This window comes from Macaca fascicularis, chromosome 8 (genome assembly GCF_037993035.2).
Source record: "Macaca fascicularis isolate 582-1 chromosome 8, T2T-MFA8v1.1".
In the NCBI taxonomy this organism is placed as follows: Eukaryota; Metazoa; Chordata; class Mammalia; order Primates; family Cercopithecidae; genus Macaca; species Macaca fascicularis.
The window spans coordinates 152,647,333-152,667,243 of record NC_088382.1 but is presented as its reverse complement, the minus strand read 5'-3'; the positions used below and the strand labels follow the sequence as shown (position 1 = coordinate 152,667,243).

General features: G+C 49.0%; 2 long non-coding RNA genes across 2 annotated transcripts in view; one reads left to right on the top strand and one right to left on the bottom strand.

Annotated features, from left to right (window-relative positions):
- Positions 1-9,992, top strand: part of LOC123575142 (uncharacterized) — a 52,202-nt gene extending 42,210 nt beyond the window's left edge. Inside the window, exon 6 of the long non-coding RNA XR_012416681.1 lies at positions 8,094-9,992. This is a non-coding gene — a long non-coding RNA (uncharacterized lncRNA). The remainder of the gene's footprint in view (positions 1-8,093) is intronic.
- On the bottom strand, positions 6,747-17,419 carry LOC141407469 (uncharacterized). The gene is made up of 2 exons (XR_012416701.1): positions 16,916-17,419; positions 6,747-11,033 (listed from the first exon to the last, which is right to left on the bottom strand). It is a non-coding gene; the product is annotated as an uncharacterized lncRNA (long non-coding RNA).
- Positions 17,420-19,911: the final 2,492 nt, after the last annotated feature.

The following is a 19,911-nucleotide window of genomic DNA, read 5'->3' as shown; positions in this document are numbered from 1 at the left end:
ATTTAGTTTTCCATAGGTTGAACATGGAAATAAAAGCAACACTGATGCAGGGCCAGAATCTGGGCCCATGTGTTTGAATAACAGGGCTTTCTTAGAGAACTGATCTGCTGTTTAACAGAAAATTATAAAACATTTATGGAAATTTTGTCTTATGTACAAAGTAAGATTGGATAGACTTGTTTGTAAGGTTTTATTAAGAATCGGATTTGGCCAGGCGCGGTGGCTCATGCCTGTAATACCAGCACTTTGGGAGGCCGAGGCGGGTGGATCACCTGAGGTCGGGAGTTCTAGACCAGCCTGGCCAACATGGTGAAACCCCGTCTCTACTAAAAATACAAAAATTAGCTGGGTGTGGTGGTGGGTGCCTGTAACCCCAGCTACTTGGGGGACCGAGGCAGGAGAATCGCTTGAACCCAGGAGGCAGAGTCTGCAGTGACCCAAGATCGTGCCATTGCACTCCAGCCTGGGGGACAAGAGTGAGACTTCATCTCAAAAAAAAAAAAGGGAATCGGATTTAACATTAATAGTACATTAATGGAAAAGTGAAATTTGGGTTTCTTTTTTGAACAAGATTTTCATGTAATATTAAAAGAGAATGAAAGAGTTTTGTTTGCCTTTTGAGTAACAGCAGGAAAAACAGGAGGGAAAGAGGGGACATTCAGTTGGCCTCATGCCATCTTTTTTGGGTCCTGTTTGGAAAGTGGAGTCTCCCCTCTGTCAGTGAGTAAAGATGTTCCCCTTTACTTGTAGTGATCTGGACTTTCATGTTGTAATATCAAAAATTTAGTTAAACCTTTGATATCTGATAAACTTTCCAAAGTCAAATTCTAAAGTTAGCCTTTTAAAAACTCTGATAAAAGTCCAAAAGAGGCATATTTGGTTTATTTGGTATATTAAAACCATACAGGAAGAATTATCAAGTATGAAATAGTATTTAGCTTTATTTGGGCTGTATTTGTATGAATATGTTATGAGTATGTGTTCCAAAATTGTGTAAGATTCCTATAATTCTGGTATGTCTCAGGATATATTGTCAGTAATAATTAGGATTGTTATGTGAAATTATTGTGAACCACAGAGATGACCAGACTTTAACTGTGGCTCTTCTGAGATTTCCTCATCCACAGTTGTTTTACTTTATTCTCAAGGTGGTTTTATAATCAGCTATAGGACTCTGACAGGTGCTCTTGAAGGCAAGTTTCTGAGAACTTTGGCAATTGTGACATTAGAAAAGAGGAAAAACTTCCAAGACTCCCACAGACAGCTAATGTGTTCATGAATACTGAGTGGAGCAGAAGTGAATTACATAGACTGAACTAATGGAAGACTGGAGTAATCTTTTCATTGCTTTTTTGTTTGAAGTGTTGCTAATTCTTTTGTTTTTCAGAGTCTAGAAGAACTTTTTTTTCTTTTGAGCTGTGTACAGCTTTTTTTTTTTTTTTTTTTTTTTTTTTTGGCTTGTGAAGGGTTTTTGTTTAATACATCTGAAAAGAATGCATATACAAAGAATTGAGACATGAGAAGGCATTGGTTCAACACTAATGAATCTACAAGAATTAGGATTGGGAAGGTGGAAAAGATTACCTCAACATTTAAAAAAATTGGAAACTGCAACCAAAGTAAGCTGATAAAATCCCTATTAACACTTATGAAGAGTCTTCATAAGATTCTTTCCGGTCAGGCGTCGTGGCTCACGCCTGTAATCCTAGCACTCTGGGAGGCCGAGGTGGGTGGATCACAAGGTCAGGAGATCGAAACCATCCTAGCTAACACAGTGAAACCCCGTCTCTACTAAAAATCCAAAAAAATTAGCTGGGCGTGGTGGCAGGTGCCTGTAGTCCCAGCTACTCAGGAGGCTGAGGCAGGAGAATGACATGAACCCAGGAGGTGGAGGTTGCAATGAGCTAAGATTGCGCCACTGTACTCCAGCCTGGGTGACAGAGCAAGACTCCATCTCAAAAAAAAAAAAGACTCTTTCCATGATTTTTATTAAACTAGACAGCCTCACCTGGCTGCCTTTAGGGTTCCTCATATGCAAAACAGAAATAAGGGGATTCCCCTGACTGGTCCCCATGTTGTTAAGTGTTCTCCCCACCCCCACAAGACCCCCAGCTTCTTAATGAAGTGGGATCCCCCCCTAATGAGAGGATGTGAATCAATCATCCCATAGATGTCTATCTGCTGGCGCCACCCCTGGTATTACCTCTACATACCAGGTCTTCAGCTGCGTTCTAGGAACACCATATACCACTGAATTGCAAATCTATGCTAAGCATATAAGACAATGGCTGATGGGGGAAAAAAATGTTAATTACAAACTCAATTCATTTGGTGTACTTCAAAGGTGCAATACTTTTCTTCATTTATTGGTGAGAGAAGTTAGAAATTAACTCCCCCCAAAAATCAGCAAATGGCAAACAAATGTCCTTGAAAGTCACAGTCACATATGGTGTGTCCTAGAAAAGAGGAGGGGCAAGACAGGCTCCACCCACTTTCATGAGTTTCATCAAATACTGGATCTACTGAAAGGTGAAGAGAAAAGGCAACTTTCAAAAAGGAGTCTGTTGTTAAATGAGTCATTTACTATACTCCTGCCTGAGAACCCCAGGTGGGGAACATGTTTTCTCAACTAGATCTAGGAAGTGGAATGTTCCTTCCTCAAGGTCCCAAGAAAATTTTGGGCTCCTGAGCCTGTCAGAAAGTGATATTCTTTACATACTCCTACTGAGTGGGGCTGGTCTCCCTGTCCCTGGGGCTACCCTGGAGCTGGGCCTGCTAGTGGTCACCTGTCTGAGCGTGGGTTAGGAGGCTGGGACGGCTGCCCACCACTCCAGGGCCCGCCTCCAGCTGCCTCCACCCTCAGGCACTACTGGCCGTGGTGCTCACACAGGGCAGGGTAGGCTGGCTGGCTGAGGGCAGGGGGTCCCACGTCAACATTCTGAGGACTACACTCTGGCCCTTTTTTCTTCTTTTGCCCAAATTCCTACCTAAGAGGCCTGGGGAGTGTGCCCTACAAACCGTAGAGTCTCTCAAATGGGTTTTATTTAACCCTATGTAACACGGCTCCCTTTCCAGCCTGACTGTGGCGTACCATCGCACGACAGACGAGGAAGGAAATGAGATATTTTAACTTCATATACGTTTATTTGCCATATCTTGATGTAGCCCTGCAAAGTTGTCTCTTGTGGAGAAACGTCTACATTCTGCAGAGAATCCCCTTCCTCTTCTGAGGCCTTTTTCCTGACCCAGGAGAGAATCAGCTAAGAGACTGACACCATTTTAGGACTGATAAGAAACATTTACATTCCATTCTTCCTGAAGCCTGCTATCTGGAGGCTTTACCTGGATAAGAACATTGATGTTGCAATCCCTTATCTTAACCCAGACATTCCTTTCTACGGATTCCAAGTCTTTTTTTTTAGACAAAGTCTTGTTCTGTTGCCCAGGCTGTAGGGCAGTGGCGTGATCTTGGCTCACTGCAACCTCCGCCTCCTTGGTTCAAGCGATTCTCCCATCTCAGTCTCCTGAGTAGCTGGGATTACAGGCGTGTGCCACCACATCCAGCTAATTTTTGTATTTTTGTAGAGATTTCTACAAAAACTTCAACACAGGGTTTCACCATGTTAGCCAGGATGGTCTTGAACTCCTGACCTCAGGTGATCTGCCTGCCTCGGCCTCCCAAAGTGCTAGGATCACAGGTGAGCCACTGAGCCCAGCTACAAATGAATTTTTGTTTTTTTTGAGATGGAGTCTTGCTCAGTCGCCCAGGTTGGAGTGCAATGGTATGATCTCGGCTCACTGCAACCTCCACCTCCTGGGTTCAGGTGATTCTCCTACCTCAGCCTCCCGAGTAGCTGGGATTACAGGCACCCACCACCACACCTGGCTAATTTTTGTACTTTTAGTAGAGATGGGGTTTCACCATGTTGGCCAGGCTGGTTTCGATCTCCTGACCTCAGGTGATCTGCACACCTTAGCCTCTCAAAGTGCTGGGATTACAGGCATGAGCCACAGCGCCCGGCCATACACGTGAATTTTTAAAGGCAAAAAGGGGGCAGGGTGTGGCGGATACAAAGTTGTTTGTCAGGAATTCTGATTGGTTCACAGAAGTGACATTGCTGGGTGATTGGCTGGACATGGTTAAGTTTCAGGGTGTGGGTTTTCATGTCCAGCACGGCATTATCAGGTGAATTCATAGCTGCTGGCAATGGCAGCCACCGGAGATGAATCCATTGCTCAAGGTAGTAGAAGGATGCACCTGCTGTCTCATGTCGGCTTCTCTCTGGGTCTGATAATAGAAAAGGACTCACATTTCCCAGATAAGAGTTCTTTTCTTTTCTCCCTCTCAGCAGGGTGAGTGCCAGTCTGCTTCCGGGACACCACTGGGAGCACAGCCAATTGGAGGGGGAGAGGACCCTGCGTTTGGGGCAGGAGCTGGCCTCTGTTGACGCAAGTTCAGCACTGCCCCAGCCCCTTCCTTCCTGCTGGCAAGGACACAGAATCCCTGCAATTCCCTTTTCCCTGCCCCCACCCACGCCAGCTGGGCTCTGCTATGGCTCAGGGTGGCTCCTCCGGGTCCACTCTGTGGCCTTGGGAAGACCCTGCGTGCTTCCTGTGGCTGCCTCTCCCCACAGTACTGACCCCAGCACCTGATGAGGATGGTTTGCTTGGCCAATCTGTAATCAAGCTTCTGAACCTTCCCCCAGTCCCGTCTGTGCCTTTCCTCTACAATTCAGTTTTAGCAAGAATCCTGCTGAGTCAGTTTAGCCCAAAACCCGCAGCCTCGCTGTCTGATCCGTCTCACATCTGATGGGGTTTCTCATCCTTTACCCAGGGCCAACCTGGGAGACTGAAGCAGGGTCTCCATCAGCTGAAGCTTGTTGAGCCACAGCTTGAGGGCATGGTCGGGAAAAATGCGGGCCCAGAAGCTTCTGTGGCCCATGTCCTCTGAAGAGGACTGTGGGGGTTCAGTATAAATAACGTTTCTTTAACCGGGAGAAGGAGCGCAGGAAGAGGCAGCAGGCGTTTAGGCAAATTGGTTTCATTAACGAGTGCCCAACAGTAATCCGTGGGCAAACATTGCCGGGGATGAGAGGAGGCAAAGGAAGAGTTAATCCTGCTGGCGTCTGGTCTCAGGTAGGCAGAGGAATGGTTGATCTCATCTGGCCTTTGTTCTGCACCTGGGAAGGTCCACTTGGAATGCAGCTTGTCGATGTGCCTCTTCTGACAGACAAGCTTTGGGGACCAGGTGCTGCAGACTAAAGTTGCAGTTGAGGGTGTTCTTTTCTTGTTTGTGGAAAGATAAACATCTTGGAAGCTTGGGCCAGCAAAGAGTGCTATGAATGTGGAGGCTATGGTCAGCCTGGGGCCCTTCCCCTCTCCTCAGCTCCTGGAGGCTGTCAGGACACCTGGAGCTTCCACTCGCTCAGGGAGGGCCCAGGGCCACTGCTTTGCTCTTGGAGGCCTTAGCTGCTCCCTGCCTTGGGCCTGCTCAGGGGCCCCAGGTCTGCCCAGCAAGTCTCCCCAACTGGAGGATACGCCTCTAGAAGGCGTATCTGCTCTTTGGGGTTTCCTGGGATTGGGGAAGAATGCCCACCTGTGCCCACCTGCCACTGTGGGTGGAGGCTGTGGGTGGTGGGTAGAGGCTGTGGGTGGTGGGTGGAAACTGTGGGTGGTGGGTGGAGGCTGTGGGTGGTGGGTGGAAGCTGTGGGTGGTGGGTGGAAGCTGTGGGTGGTGGGTGGAGGCTGTGGGTGGTGGGTGGAGGCTGTGGGTGGTGGGTGGAGGCTGTGGGTGGTGGGTGGAAGCTGTGGGTGGTGGGTGGAGGCTGTGGGTGGTGGGTGGAAGCTGTGGGTGGTGGGTGGAGGCTGTGGGTGGTGGGTGGAGGCTGTGGGTGGTGGGTGGAGGCTGTGGGTGGTGGGTGGAGGCTGTGGGTGGTGGTTAGAGGCTGTGGGTGGTGAGTGGAAGCTGTGGGTGGTGGGTGGAGGCTGTGGGTGGTGGGTAGAGGCTGTGGGTGGTGGGTGGAAGCTGTGGGTGGTGGGTAGGTGGAGGCTGTGGGTGGTAGGTAGGTGGAGGCTGTGGGTGGTAGGTGGAGGCTGTGGGTAGTGGGTGGAAACTGTGGGTGGTAGGTAGGTGGAGGCTGTGGGTAGTGGGGTAGATGCTGGGGAGGCTTTCCCGGACAGAAAAAGCACTGAGTAGCACCCCTGAGGTGCAGCGGGAGAAACCTCTTTGTGTGGCAGCCAGGGGTGGGGCAATGTGGGATCGCCCATGTCAGCTATGAACCTGGAACCACATATTCCAAACACGGGTTTCATGAGGCCAGGCCTGGTGTACTGTGAACCCATCCTTATACACACATACACACACACACCACAAATGCACACCTACCAAACCCAAACACACCCACCACACACACACACCTCTACCAGACACACACTGCAAATGCACACTTACCAAACACACATGCATACACACCTACCAAATCCAAACACACATACCACACACCACACACACCTACCACACACATACATGCACACCTACCACACACATATCCAAACATACATACACACACACTTATACCACACACCCACACACCACACACACGCACACCTACCACAGCCAGATACCTAAACACACACCACATACACGCACACTTACTGAAGGGGTGGCCTGCCCCTCCACACCTGTGGGTGTTTCTCGTAAGGTGGAACGAGAGACTTGAGAAAAGAAATAAGACACAGAGACAAAGTATAGAGAAAGAAAAGCGGGGGCCCAGGGGACCGGCGCTCAGCTTACAGAGGACCCACGCCGGCCCCGGTCTCTGAGTTCCCTTAGTATTTATTGATAATTATCTTTACCATCTTAAAGACAGGGGAGTGGCAGGACAATAGGATCAAAGAAAAAAGAGGAAATCGGCAGTAAGACATATGAACAAACACCTCCGTGACATGAATAAGTTCAAAGGACAATGCTGTGCCTTGAGATGCATATGCAAACATCTCCATAAACCTTTTAGCAGCATACTTTCAGTCTATCACATGGGGAGAAACCTTAGACAATACCTAGCTTTCCTAGGCAGAGGTCCCTGCGACCTTTGGCCGTGTACGTGTCTCTGGGTAGTTGAAATTAAGAGAATGGTGATAACTTTTAACCAGCAAGCTACCTTCAGGCATTTGTTTAACAAAGACACATCCTGCACAGCCCAAAATCCATTAAACCTTGAGTCACCGCAACACATGTCTCTTGCAAAGGACAAGGTTGGGGGTAGGGTCACAGATTAACAGCATCACAAATACAGAACAAAATGGAGTCTCTTATGTCTACTTCTTTCTATATAGACACAGTAACAGGCTGATCTCTCTTCCTTTTCCCCACACTTACCACACACCGACACACACACACATGCACACCTACCACACACCCACACCACACACATGCACACTTACCACACCCCCACACCCCCACACATACGTGCACACCTACCACACACCCACACACTCACCATACATAAAAGTGCATGCCCATCACACCCACATGCTGGCACACACATTTGTGCAAATGCACACCACGCACACCGCGGCACATCGCATGCATGCATGTGTACACACGCTCCCCCATGCATGGATGTGCTGTGAGCCTGGGAGCCAGGCTCTTGCTGCACTGTGTAAAGGGTGTGTAAAATGAAAATTTTTTTAATTGGACACACAGGTGGCCGTTCTAGAGCCCTCCTGTGCACATCTCATGTCGTGTTCAGTCACAGCACTGTGGAAATCCCAGCTCAGAGACAGCAAGGAGCCCTGCGTGGGTTTGCCCACAATGGTGTCCTGGCTCGGTTGAGACTCACAGGCTGGGATGTCCAGAGGCGGCTCCACCACATCCATTCTGCCCTCTGTGGCCACACCTTGCTCTCCTGCAGAGACTAGAAAGCCAAACACGTTCCCCAGACTCCTCATAGCAGAGTGTCTGGAAGTGGCTTCGGTGCTGTGGAGCGACGGTAGGTTTGTGGTTTGGAAGGAGGGCTCCTGTCTCTGTCGGCGTGCAATGCGTTCCCCAACTTACAGCTGGAAACAGCCATCTTATTTTGGTCATGTTTTAGGGTCAAGAATTCAGGAAGGGATCTTTGGGAGTCAGTCTGTCATATGAGTGTGTTCGGAAGTCACTGGGCTGCGAGTCCAAGATGGGACACCCACGAGGCTGGAGCTCTGCAGGGGCCGTTGCCTGGACGCCACACATGGTGTCTCCAGCGTGGTGCTCACAGGGTGCTGGACTTTTCCACGTGGGCTGGTCTCCTCTCATGGAGCCTCCGAAGACGCCAGGTGGGAGCTGCAGGGCATTTCTGACGTGGCCGCGGGAGCCCTGTGCCACCGCTCCCTTCTCAGACCCCATCTCTCTGTGGGACAGCCCCATAGAACTTGCAGAGCTGTTAAAGGCTGTTGCACAGGGAGGTGGCACCTGGGGGCCGCAGCAGCCCTGAGAGTGTGGCTCCCCTGCGGGTGTGGAGATTGGGCTCTGGGTGTTTCTGCGGCAACTCAAGCAGAGATTGTGGAGCCGTTCTCATCCTGGAATGCAGGCTTTTCATTCATAGAAACAGCAAGCGGCCATGAGTGTGATTTATTGGGAACTGGAGGTGAGAAGAGGGTTGCACGATCTCCTAAACCAACCTGAGGAAACAGGTAGTCATTGCTGGCATTTAACTGTGAATATTTCCTAAGCCTGCCATAGATTGAGACTCACTGCCGTAGCTGTAAAGGGTGTGGACATGATGGGAATGGGGGTTGGTCTCAGTAGGGAGGCAGGGCTCCCATTTTTACTAACACCAGATTTACAGGATCAGCTCAACAAACAGACTGCTTTTTTTCTGGCTGGCTGAAAATAAATGGGAGAGAGAAAATAAAACAATACTGGTGCATTAGTTATCTATTGTCACATTAAAATAATTGCTCTAAAACTTGGAGGTTTACAATCTCAATAAGCATTTACGATGGCAGAGTTTCCATAGGTTGTTCAGAAAGGCCTGCTGGGTGGGCTCCGTGGTGAGCAGGTCTATGCCACTTACCCACAAAGGCTGAGGGAGCTGAGAGGCTGAAGAAACAGGCCGATGAATCCTGTTTCTCAGAAAGAAACATTCAACAGTGCGATGGGAGCAGAAGCCACGTGTGGGCGGCCATGAGATCCATGCATTGCTACCTGCAGACCCAGGGCTTAGGTAGCAGCCAGAAAGGGAGCGGGAGCTTCAGAAGGATGTGTAAGACAACTGGCCTACCCTCAGGAAGAGGCAAGAATGCCACCTGCTGGTCCACCCTCAGGAGAAGGCAAGAATGCCACCTGCACCACAGCCTGTGACTCACGTAAGGGCAGGATTTTGTTTACAATAACATTAAGGTTGTTTTGACCTAAGGGCCCAGAACTAGGGTTCATGGGAAGTCCACATGGAGGCTTAGCATCCGAGATGGAATCATTTTAGCCTTTGCCACAGGTGGTTCCGGCTGTGTAAGCCTAGATGTTGTCTGGGGTGAAGCAGTCCGAAGGCTCGGCTAGGGCTGGAGGACCCATCTCCAAGATGGCACACTGTGCTGCCGGCAGGCAGCTGCTGCCCTTCGGCGGGAGGCCTTGGGTTCTTGGCACGTGGTCCTGTCTGCGTGTCTTCGCCGACTGTCCTCATGAGTGGCCTCTTCCTCCACACAGGGATCCCAGAGAGCACAGCGTAAGCTGCAGTGTTCTTCGCAGCCTCGTGTCTGAAGTCACAGTGTCACTCTGCCACATTCCATGTGTGGGGTGTGAGCCTCTAAGGTTGATTCTGCCTTTAGAAAGGAGGGTATCAAAGACGTTGGAACATATTTTAACAAAGACGTGACTATAAAAAATAAAATGACGAAGTGAATTATATAATATTATGTATAATTTTATGGCAAGAAATTTGAAGATTGAGAGGAAATACATTACCAGAATAAGTGGAAAACTTGGGTAAATCAATAAAAAAGGAAGAAATTGGCAAGTCCGTTTAACATTTGTTAGCGCAAAGCGTGCCGACACCAAATGGTTTTAAAGCTGACTTCCTCCTCATTGGTAAGGAACAGGTTCTTCTAGTATTTTTTAAAATATTCCGGAAAATAGAAAAAGGTGAAAAATTTTCCAATTCACATTATATAGCTAATTTTGATGCAGTATGAGAAAAATATTCCAATTTATTTTATAAAATGGATGCAAAAATCCAAATAAAATACCATAAATTCATACACAGTCATTTATTAAGGAACAGCACACCATAGTCAAGCTTTTATTGCATACATGTAACAGTGACTTAATATTTGGAAGCATAATATAATACATTACATCAATACACTAAAGTACACAAATCATAATTATGTTGTAATTAGTGAAAAAAGTACTTGACAAAATTTAGCCATTTCTCATAAAATCTTCTATTTAAAATAAAAGGGGGCCGGGTGTGGTAGTTCACGCCTGTAATCCCAGCACTTTGAGAGGCCAAGGTGGGCAGATCACTTGAAGTCAGGAATTCGAGACCAGCCTGGCCAACATGATGAAACCCCATCACTACTAAAAATACAAAAATTAGCCGGGCATGGTAGCACACGCCTTCAGTTCCAGCTACTCAGGAGGCCGAGGCAGGACAATCGCTTGAACCCAGGAGGCGGAGGTTGCAGTGAGCCAAGATCACGCCACTGCACTCCAGCCTGGGCGACAGAGAGAGATTCTGTCTCAAAAAATAAAGTAAAATAATATATGGAATTTAAATAATGCACCTAAAAAATCACACCTACTTTTTAAAAAAGAACAGATAACATATTAATTGATGAAATATTAACGATCAGCATTAAAGCTGGGAAAAGGTCAGGGATGCCTGTTTCACCGCTGCCACTCCACCTGCATTTGGGGGTTCTCATGGCAGACGAAGGCAGGCAGGTGTGGTGGAGATTGTGCACATCAGGCCAGAAGTGCTGACATTCTCCCCTCCCTGCAGAAGAGAGGGATGCCCGTTGAGAAGATCCAAAAGCTTCATTCATACATTCGTAACCTACAGAACCAATAAGATGCTTTAGGCAAGTGATTGAACATATAAAATTGCTTTTATGTACTGGCCATAACCAGTTATCATAGAAATTGGAATAATAACAGTGAATTCTATATGTAACAGAGTCAAAAGCAATAAAATAATGCCTAAGAATATGTTTAATAGATGGCAAGATGATGAACCAGCACTGGCCACCGGTCCCTTGCCCCACATCAACCCTGGGCGAGGACACCCTGCCTAGCCCTCCTGGGGCTGGGGCCGGAGGCCGGGCTGGACACCCGTTATATAGGATCTGAAAGTTCTTCTGATGTAGGGCACGGCACACTCACACTCCAGAGGTGAAAAGCAGAGTGCTTTGTCACTCACAGCTCCAAACAAGGAAGGCGTCCAGGCAGGGCCACATGAGGCACCCAGGGATGGGGTAGCAGCCAGCTGGGGCTGCCGGGCAGCTGGTGTGTGGCCAGCAGGTGGGGTGGCTGGGTTTCTCGGGCTCCCTGTGGATTGGCTAATTTGGGTGATTTTGAGCTCTGGGTCACAGGGCTGTCCCTGGTTGTCTGGCCCTTGGCCCTGGGGCAGATTTGGGCAGATGTGCAGTGGCCTGGAGTGTGAGGGGCCAATGAGGAGGTGGTTGGGTGTGGACTTAACTGGCTGCTCAAGGAGGGAACTGACTGGCCTCTAGGGCCTCAAAACTGGGTCAAGACAGCACATCAGCAGTAATAAAACCCAAGCTGTGTCACCCCACCAAGGCCAAGAGGGCAGGTGTGTCCCAGAGTGGAGGTGACTGCCCCTGCACAGATGCACCTGCTGCCTGTGGGGTCAGGGTGTCTGCAGGCACTCTGTGATGTCCACCCCCTGGATCTCTGGGTCTCACCTCCAGGGGCCCAGCCTTGGTGCACAGACCTGCCTTGGCTGAGCATTAGAGCTTCCTGAGCTCGCACTCTGTTGTGTCCTGACTGCCCCACAGCTTTGCCCATCCTCTGCAGGGGCCCATGCCTTCCTGATGCTTATGCACCTCCTGGTGTTCTCATTATCCTTTGTAGGGTTAGTGTGACTTGGTGAAGGCTAGCGCATGACTGTGCCTGTAGGCATTTGCCCCCAAGACCCTCCAGGCCGCTGAACCATCACATGGGCTAAGGCGTAGTCCTCCCCGGGGTGCTTGCCCAGGCCACTGCCAGTGAACCCTCTGTGACCAGTCCCTGCCTTGAGCCAGGGACCATCTAAGTCCCACCTTCCACTCCAGATGGCCCTCCCTCACCAGGCAGGCCATGACTGGCTGGTCTCAAAATCCCATTTGTTATCTGTTCTCTCTCTTTCTTTCCTTCCTTCTTTCTTTCTCTTTCTTTTCTTCTCTTTCTTCCCTTCTCTCTCTTCCCTTCTGTTTCTTCCCTTCTCTTTCTTTTTTTCCCTTCCCCTCCCCTTCCCTCCCCTTCCCTCCCTTCCCCTCCCTTCCCTTCCCTTCCCTTTCCTTCCCTTTCCTTCCCTTTCCTTTCCTTCCCTTTCCTTCGAAGTCTCGCTCTTGTCCCCCAGGCTGGAGTACAGTGGCATGATCTCCACTCACTGCAACCTTCACCTCCCGGGTTCAAGTGATTCTCCTGCCTCAGCCTCCCGAGTAGCTGGGATTACAGGTGTGGGCCACCATGCCCGGCTAATTTTTGTATTTTTAGTAGAGACGGGGTTTCACCATGTTGACCAGGCTGGTCTCGAACTCCTGACCTCAAGTGATCCACCTGCCTTGGTCTTCGAAAGTGCTGGGATTACAGGCATGAGCCACCGCGCCCGGCCTTCCTGTCTGTTTTCTTGGCCCATGGCCTGCTTGGGTCCCTCAGAGAGAGGACACAGGAAGGATGTTGCATAGAAAGAGTTTCCAGCTTCAGCACAGTTCTAAAAAAGCCTCAGCCAGCCAGCAGGTTGCCTTCAAGCCAAAGTTGCCCATCAGAGGACTCTTGCCATGGGCAGAAAAACAGCCAGCTCGAGTACCCTCTCCTGCCCTGTCCTTGTGGGGAGTAGCCGGAGGAAGCCCCAGGCTTAGGCCAGCCTGTGGCCACATGCAGCCAGCAGGGAGCAGCCGTGAGCTGCAAGCATCGGGAATTCATGCCAGTCTCTGCTGCCTTTATCCCTTGCATGTTAATGTGCTTGTAAAATCTCTCGTAGGGAATGCAGCCAATTCACCTCTCAGCATCCCAAGGGGGAAAGGAGAAAAATCAGCCGGCCTGTCCTCATCCGTAATCCGTGGGGGATAAAGAATGGAGGAGCTGCCAGTCCTAGAGAGCACTGGGCTGTCCCTGTGTCCCTTCTGAGATGGGAGAGGCCACATGGGGTGAACTTACGGGCTTGGGCTTTTGAAACAATTCAAAGGGTGAGGCCTCACCAGTAGGGGGCAGAGAAACTAAGGCAAGTTCTGGATTTTCCTTGAGTACTGCTATTATTTATTCATTTGTTTAACGAGATGGAGTTTCGCTCTTGTTGCCCAGGCTGGAGTGCAATGGCACAATCTTGGCTCACTGCAACTTCCGTCTCCCGGGTTCAAGTGATTCTCCTGCCTCAGCCTCCCAAGTAGCTGGGATTATAGGCGTGCACCCCCATGCCGAGCTAATTGTGTGTATGTACATATATATATATTTTGTAGAGACGGGGTTTCACCATGTTGACCAGGCTGGTCTCAAACTCCTGGCCTCAAGTGATCCACCTGCCTTGGCCTCTCAAAGTGCTGGGATTACAGGTGTGAGCTACCACACCGAGCCTTGAGTACTATTATTTAATATTCTTTGAAATAAAAGATAAAAGAAGAGAGAATTTTAAGAGGCTTTCATTTTTGGCAAAAGTTTGAGCTACAGGATACTGGAAGAAGTTGAATTATTTGAAAAGTACGCTGAATTTACAACAAGCAAGGGGGAATCTCTGGGGGGTGACTTGGTACCACACAACAAAGAGGGTGTTGGGATCCAGGACCATTTGCCTGCAGCGTTGCAGGGGTCTGGTGTGCTTAGCCAAGGGTCTTGGGGACAAGCTCTGGTCATGGGGGACGTAAAACTGAGACCCTGCAGGAGGCAGGACCTTGGCAGGGCCACACTCTGCATGGGGAGCGGGAGGGGGGACTACAGAAACCGCTACCCTTCACAACAGGGAATGAATAGGGATTTTGCCTGTATTGGCTTCTGGGTAGGAAAAAAAGCAACTGCCCTGAGATGTACACAGAAGCCTGAACTTCAGATGGCTCTGGGGCTGGAGTGGACACTGCCTGCATACTTGCAGAGGTGCCAAGCCCATAAATCACACCAAAGTGTGGTCTTGCCTTAGTGACATCCCTGTGGCTCCCAGGGAAGAAGATGAGACCTGGATATGAAGGGAAAGGAATCCCCTGAAATAGGGGCTTCCAGAACACAGCTTCAAGATTCACGATTTCAAATCTCATCAGGTAACACACCCACTGAAGGCGATATGTTGTAGGCACAGCAAAGGGCAGAACTGGTTCCGTGAGACCTTGGAATAACAGCACTTTGGAGAGGCACTGCATGATATATAGTTTTAAATAATTGGAGATGTAAAAGAATAAACTGGGAGGCCAGGCACGGTGGCTCACACCTGTAATCCCAGCACTTTGGGAGGCCGAGGCAGGTAGATTGCCTGAAGTCAGGAGTTCAAGACCAGTCTGGCCAACATGGTGAATCCCCATTTCCACTAAAAATACAAAAAAAGTAGCCAGGTATAGTGGCGTGCACCTGTAATCCAGCTACTAGGGAGGCTGAGGCAGGAGAATCGCTTGAACCCGGGAGGCGGAGGTTGCGGTGAGCCGAGATCGCGCCATTGCACTCCAGCCTGGGCAAAAAGAGTGAAACTCTGTCTCAAAAAAAAAAAAAAAAAAAAAGAAACAGTTACCTGTCGGCTGCAGCTGGTACCAGCTCCCCACCTTGTAGAGAGCCCAAAGCGTCCTCTCTCTCCCCACTCACCCAGCACTAGACTCTGCCCCGTGACCTCAGGCTGCACCGCTTCCTGGCCCCATCCAACCTTCCAGCCTCACTTGATCATCATGGGCCACTGGCCAACACACAGGGCAGTGCCAAGCCCAGGCCGTGGGCACACATGGCTGGGTCAGTAGCTGAAAACATTGTTTTTCACTGGCCTCACAGTAGTGGCACCTGCCCCCATTTTCTGTGATTGAATTTTTGGATCCTGCTACCAGGTTATGATAGATGTTATGGTATGTCTCAAGATGTTGAGATAAAGGTAATAAAACAGATATAAAGTCCTGGCTCAGGAATTGTTACAAACCCAAGCTGGGTAAATACGAGAAAACCGCATGCAGGCACAACATAGTAAAATTGCAGAAAACCAAAGATGAATAGAATACTTAATAGTTGGAGAAAAAGAGCCACATTACCTTCAAAAGGACACAAATCATGCAAACATCTGACTTCGAAATAGAAATACAAAAGCCAAACCACAAGGGAATGTGATCTTCAAAATGTTGAAAGAATTTACTTGTTAAGTGAAATAATTAACTGCCAACCTAAATTGTATTCCTAGTGGAAATACTCTCCAAGAACAGAGGTGAAATAAACACAGACTCATACAAAAGAAATCAAGAGTGTTCTTCCTCAGGAGACGAGCTGATGGGTATGAGGAGAGGTGTTTGAAACGTCCTTAGAGGGAGAGCTAGAGACACAGGGAGGAGAAACCTTCAGAACACACCTTCCACTGAGGGCCAGAAAAGTCAACTATCGATTCTTTGAAAATGCCCCAAACTTGTAAATCTCTGGTGATGCTGACCAAGAAAACAATGAAGGCACCCTGCGATGGGGAAGGAAAAGGGGAGATCGCTGGAGATCTGTGGACATTAAAAAATAGAGCACAAGGAACATGCTAACAAATTTGAAAGTTTTGATGATTTGGAAAAATTCCTACGAGCTGGAAAAATTCCTAGAAAATTACAGCTTACCAAAACTGAAAGAAGAAAGACAAATGACCCCATGTTTGTTAAAGAAATTGGATCTGTCATTAAAAATTTTCCCACAGTGGAAACTCTAGTCACAAATGGCTTCACCAGTGAATTCTACTTAACATTTAATGAATAAATATCACCCATCTCACACAAACTCTTCTAGAGCCGAGACATGATGGGAACAGCAACTCCACCTGTCATGTTTCAGCTCCAGGAAAACGTGATACCCAAACTCAACAAAGAAAAAAATAAACTTACAGACTAGTGTCACTGATGAACATAAACAGAAATCCCCAACAAGATAGTAGCATATAAGACCTGGCAGTTGGCCGGGCGCGGTGGCTCACCCCTGTAATCCCAGCACTTTGGGAGGCTGAGGCGGGCGGATCACGAGGTCAGGAGATGGAGACCATCCTGGCTAACACGGTGAAACCCCATCTCTACTAAAAATAAGAAAATTAGCCAGGTGTGGTGGCGGCGCCTACAGTCCCAGCTACTCGGGAGGCTGAGGCAGGAGAATGGCGGGAGGCGGAGCTTGCAGTGAGCTGAGATTCGGTCACTGCACTCCAGCCTGGGCGACAGAGCGAGACTCCGTCTCAAAAACAAAAAACAAACAAAAAACCCTGGCAGTATGTAATGAACATATTAAATTGAGTCATCTCTCTCTCTCCTCCTGCCTCTCTCTCTCTCTGTTTGTGAGTGTGTGTATATGTGTGTGTGTGTGTGTGTGTGTATATATATTTCTACAAACCAATGAAAAAATGACCGGCAGCCTGCGAGGCAATTGTGCGTAGAACTGAACAAACACTTGACAAAAGAAGCTGTCCCATGGCCAGTAAACATGAAACGGTGTCCAGCCTCATTAACATCAGGGAAATGCCATGCAAAGCACAAGACACATCAGCACATTCATCAAAACGTATAAAATTGAGGAGACCAACCACACCGAGCACTGGGGAGGTTCCGGGGCGAACAGAGCTCTGTGCACAGCGGTGGGGAGGGCACACATGGAAGGTCCTCCCATTGCCTGCGAGGTGGCAGGGCTGGAACGTCCGTGCTGGCTTCCTTCCTCCCTGGTGGCGCTGTGGCTTGGACAGCTGGGGGCTGGCCGGAGCCGCTCTGCTGGAGTTGCATTTCTGGGGCCTCAATTCCTGCTGTCAGCAGGGTTCCCCGATTTCTTTCCATGTAGCCTCAGGCTCTCTCCCTCTGCACGTGGCTTCTCCACCTGGTGTCTTTAGAGGGGCAGCCGGGCTTCATCCATGGTCGCCTCGGGCTTCCAAGAGGTATAAGACCGAGCTGCCCAGCCCTCGTGAGACTCAGACGCAGAACTACAGCATAGGCCCCACCCAGATCCATGGGGCGTGGACTACAAGGGCGCAAATACGGGAGGCAGGTTAACACCTGCACCACCTGCACCACCATCCTTGCCAGCACGTGCCCAATGGCGGGTGAGAAAGCAACCGCACAGGCGCACGCAGGGGATGCCCTGACGTAACGTTTTCAGACAGGAGCACGCAGGGGAGGCCCTGACGTACCGTTTTCAAACGGGCGCCCGCAGGGGAGGCCCTGACTTAACGTTTTCAAACGGGCGCCCGCAGGGGAGGCCCTGACTTAACGTTTTCAAACGGGCGCAGGCAGGGGAGGCCCTGACGTACCGTTTTCAAACGGGCGCACGCAGGGGAGGCCCTGACGTACCGTTTTCAAACGGGCGCACGCAGGGGAGGCCCTGACGTACCGTTTTCAAACGGGCGCACGCAGGGGAGGCCCTGACGTACCGTTTTCAAACGGGCGTACGCAGGGGAGGCCCTGACGTAACGTTTTCAAACGGGCGCACGCAGGGGAGGCCCTGACGTAACGTTGTAACCTTGTGAAACAGGCGCACGTAGGGGATGCCCTGAGGGAACATTTTCAAACAGGCGCACGTAGGGGATGCCACGATGTAACATTTTCAAACCAACCTAAGACACACTGTGTATCAAGCACATCTTTAGCAAAGATACAGACACATTTGGAGGGCAAGGATAGCCCCGTGTGAAGGATGGGGTTACCTCTGGGTCTCGCTCCGTCACCCAGGCTGGAGTGCAGCGGCGCAATCTCGGCTCACTGCAACCTCCGCCTCCTGGGTTCAAGCGATTCTCCTGCCTCAGCTTCCCGAGTAGCTGGGATTATAGGCGCATGCCACCACGCCTGGCTAATTTTTGTATTTTTAGTAGACACGGGGTTTCACCATGTTGGCCAGGCTGGTCTCGAACTCCTGACCTCAGGTGATCCACCTGCCTTGGCCTCCCAAAGTGCTGGGATTACAGTCGTGAGCCACAGCGCCCGGTCAAATCATGTCTTTGAAAGAATTAGAAGCAACTATGTCAAAATGTTAAAATAGGACATACGTGCGTGGTGAGTTTACAAGTGTTTGTTTTGTTATTCTACCATCTATCTATCTATCAAGCTATCTATCATCTGTCAATTATCTATCTATCATCTATCTATCATTTATCTATGTAATCTGTATGAGTAATGTTAAGCAACACTTACTTAAAACTTTCCAGAGAGGTAGTAAGAGCTCCCATGTCCCCTCTGTCTCTCCACGAAGTGGTCACTGCCTTTGCCTCATCACACTGCGTACATGCATTCCCTGCCATCATTCTTTCTCGGATGCCAGCCTTGGCCCCTGGTCCTGTGGGGGTCAGCCAGGTTTCTCCACCTGAGATTTTCCTTTTTCCCTTTGTAATTGATTGGTCTTTTGTGGGAGTCATTCTGGATTGCACCAGTGTCCTGTTCTTTAAGTATCCACCCGGCAGCCTCACCGCTCGAACAACCACCCCAAATTAGCCACCTCCAGGAGAGTTGCTCATGGATGAACCTTCATTTCTATAATTTCTTCTGCATTTATTAGCTGACATGTGACTATTTAAAAATGTGAGTTTTCCAATGAGATACCATCTCACACCACTTAGAATGGTGATCACTGAAAAGTCAGGAAACAACAGGTGCTGGAGAGGATGTAGAGAAATAGGAACACTTTTACACTGTTGGTGGGACTGTAAACTAGTTCAACCATTGTGGAAAACAGTGTGGCGATTCCTCAGGGATCTAGAACTAGAAATACCATTTGACCCAGCCATCCCATTACTGGGTATATACCCAAAGGATTATAAATCATGCTGCTATAAAGACACATGCACACGTATGTTTATTGCAGCACTATTCACAATAGCAAAGACTTGGAATCAACCCACATGTCCATCAGTGACAGACTGGATTAAGAAAATGTGGCACATATACACCATGGAATACTATGCAGCCATAAAAAAAGGATGAGTTCAGGTCCTTTGTAGAGACACGGATACCGCTGGAAACCATCATTCTCAGCAAACTATCACAAGAACAGAAAACCAAACACTGCATGTTTTCACTCGTAAGTGGGAATTGAACAATGAGAACTCTTGGACACAGAGTGGGGAACATTACACACCGGGGCCTATTGTGGGGAGGGGGGAGGGATAGCATTAGGAGATATACCTAATGTAAATGACGAGTTAATGGGTACAGCCCACCAACATGGCACATGTACACATATGTAACAAACTTGCACGTTGTGCACATGTACCCTAGGACTTAAAGTATAATAAAAAAAAAATGTGAGTTTTCTCATCTTCCAGGTTCATTCATGTACACTATTAACTTGTGGGTTCCTATTTTATTCAGAGGGCTATAATCCATGAAATGCCTTTATTTACTTATTTATTTAGAGAGTGAGTCTCACTCTGTCATCCAGGCTGGAGTGCAATGGCACAATCTCGGCTCACTGCAGCCTCCACCTCCCAGGTTCAAGTGATTCTCCTGCCTCAGCCTCCTGAGTAACTGGGACTGTAGGTGCATGCGCCACCACACCCAGTGAGTTTTTGTATTTTAAGGAGATGGGGTTTTATCATGTTGGCCAGG